Here is a 3,182-nt window from a genome sequence, read left to right on the forward strand (position 1 = left end):
AAACTGAAGAGTAGAGAATCTTAGCTCAGAAAGCCCTTACAAAAAACTGACTTCATTTAACGCCCCCGCTTCACAAACGACATCATCATTCCCATTTTACAGATGAAGGAAGAGAGGCTCAGAGAGAGGTGACATGCCAGAGTCACAGAGCAAATGCAGGCAAAGCCAGGATAAGAACCCTGCCGTCCTATCTCCAGTATTCCAACACCGAAGATTCAGAGGATTCCTGGCCAGACGACTGGAGGGGCTGACATAGGACACTAGGAGCTTTCTAGTCAGAAGACCCCGGACTGAACAATTCCCGGGGATGTGGCTGGAGAATGAGGGTGAGAGCCGGAGTCAGTGACTCCCCGGAGGAGGGAGGATCCTGAAATCCACCAAGACTTTCGCCCTCACTGCCGAGCTCGCCCCTTCCCACCAGACCTCCAAAACCCAACCCACAGGACCCCCACACTCCCTCACCTGAGCGGCTCACTTACCGCCGCTCAACTTCCGGCAACCACAGCGTCGTCCGCAGCGCGCGCCCCGATGACGCAATATGGCCCCGCCCGCCCGCCCTCCTGGGTTAGTGGTGCGCCTGCGCACACGGAGGCGCGGGCCAACCTGGTAAATGAGCCCCTAGCACCGGGCTGAGTGGGAGGAACTTGAGTTGCAGCGAAGGCGGAGCGTCAGGAGTGGGCGAGGCTCCCTGATGAGAGCTGAGCTAGTTTATTAGCTGTGGGAATGTGTATACGCCAGTCATGCTTTGAAAAAAACTGCTCCACGTTCTCTCTTTCGATTTCAGAGCATGACAGGAATTATGATCATTTCCATTTTCCAGGAGAGGCAGCTTTAAACGTATCCTAGGTGCCATTAAGGAGACAGGTGTGGAGACAGATGAGAATTTTAACAGGTAAAATCTCATGAAGTTCGTCAGTGATTAACCTGTTCTTTCTAAACCAAATATTATTCTCATAGCTCCCTGCTGTCAATGGGATGAAGTTACTCCTTCCAAATTATTTATCACGCATTTCCTATGTGCCAAGCATTTGTCAGATATTGAAGACACAATAATGAGTATAAACTTCATATGACGTATAAGGCCATTCAGTTCATAAGGAATGAAAGTGACTCAGATGTAGATCAATAGATTCATAATGATTAGAGTAATTACTATTATCTACTCTGTTTTCAGGGTTTCGTATTTTCTAATCACCACAAAGACCCTGAAACATAGATGTCATATTATCCCCATTTTACACATAAAGGAAGAGAGACCAGGAAAAGTTAAGTGATTTGCTGAAGGTTTCAGAGGTTTAGAGATAGCATTCTTTTTTTTTAAGATTTTATTTATTTATTTGACAGAGATCACAAGTAGGCAGAGAGGCAGGCCGAGAGAGAGAGGAGGAAGCAGGCTCCCTGCCGAGCAGAGAGCCTGATGCAGGACTTGATCCGGGGATCCTGAGATCATGACCTGAGCCAAAGGCAGAAACTTAACCCACTGAGCCACCCAAGCGCCCCTGGGACAGCATTCTAATGGAAGCATGTTTGACCTTGCCAAATAAGAAAACAAATCCAGACTTAGTGAGGAGATACTTTGTTTGAAAGGAATATTGCAAGGGGGGAGGAAAAGGGAAGAGAAGGAACTATTGTAATAGGGAGACCACTCTAAAAGATCTGCAAGTGGCTAAGGGTTAGGCAAAAAAAGTTTTTTCTTGGGCTCCTGGGTGGCTCAGTTGGTTAAGCGACTGCCTTCAGCTCAGGTCATGATCCCAGAGTCCTAGGATCAAGCCCTGCATTGGGCTCTCTGCTCAATGGGGAGCCCTGCTTCTCCTTCTCCTTCTCCCTCTGCTGCTCTGCCTGCTTGTGCTCTCTTGCTCTGTCAAATAAATAAACTCTTTTTTAGAAAAAGAGATAATTTTTCCTTAATAAGGAAGAGTGAAGAAGGCTAGAAAGAACTGAGTGTGGGAAAATGGGAGGAAAAGGTGGCTTGATCAGATAGTAGTAGGTCAGAGACTGTTTTACTGTGAGGTCAGTCTATTCTCTGCAGGGGTTGTATGGTGGCTCAGGCTGAGGGCACCAGGGTGGCTCAGTGGGTTAAAGCCTCTGCCTTTGGCTCAGGTCATGATCTTAGGGTCCTGGCATCGGGCCCCATATCGGGCTCTCTGCTCAGCGGGGAGCCTCCTTCCTCCTCTCTGCCTGCCTATCTGCCTACTTGTGATCTCTGTCTGTAAATACATAAATAAAATCTTTTAAAAAAAATAAGGGGCTTGGAGGGTATGGGAGAAGCTTAACTAAAGTTGGTTAACAAAGCATTTTGTTTTGATTCATCAGTGGATACAAATAGTTCAGCTAAACATTTAGAAGGCAAAGAAGAGCAGTTCAGAAGGACTGTCTTGCCTTGTCACAGGTAAACAAGGACGATATCCATGAGTCTTAACCTAAGTCATAGAGGATTGGATATTTCTTTGCAGTAAACCCTTTCCGGAGGACAGAAAAGTGGAGGAAGGGTGTTGAAAAACCAATACTTTTTTCAAGAGCTCAGAGATCAGGTAAAGTTCCATATTGTAAACTCTTTCTTTATAGCAGGTTCCTCTTCTGCCAATGCCCCCCTCAGACTGCATGCTTGGGTCACACCAAACTAATTCTGATGTTTTAAGCACACTCTGTTCTTTTATACAAATCTCCATCCTTGCAATACCCTCACACTTCCTCTGCTTGTGTAATCCTCTCTATCTTCAAAACCAAGTTGATGCACCAAAAATAGTACCTAGGAATAAATATAACCAAGGAGGTGAAAGACCTATATTTTGAAAAATATAAGACAATGATGAAAGAAATTGAAGATGACACAAATGGAAAGATGTTTCATGGTCATGGGTTGGAAGAATTAATACCGTTAAAATGTCCATACTTCCCAGAGCAATCTACAGATTCAATGCAATTTTAGCCAAAACACCAACAGCATTTTTCATAGAATGAGAATTAATACTCCCAAAATTTGTATGGAATTATGAAAAACCCCAAATATCCACAGTGATCTTGGGAAAGAAGAGCAAAGCTGGAGGTATCATAATCTCAGACTTCAAGTTATACTCCAATGCTGTAGTAATAAAAACAGTATGGGACTGGCACATACACAAAAAATACATAGATCAATGGAACAGAATAGAAAGCCCAGAAATAAACTCATTCTTATATGG

This window comes from Lutra lutra, chromosome 1 (assembly GCF_902655055.1).
Source record: "Lutra lutra chromosome 1, mLutLut1.2, whole genome shotgun sequence".
In the NCBI taxonomy this organism is placed as follows: Eukaryota; Metazoa; Chordata; class Mammalia; order Carnivora; family Mustelidae; genus Lutra; species Lutra lutra.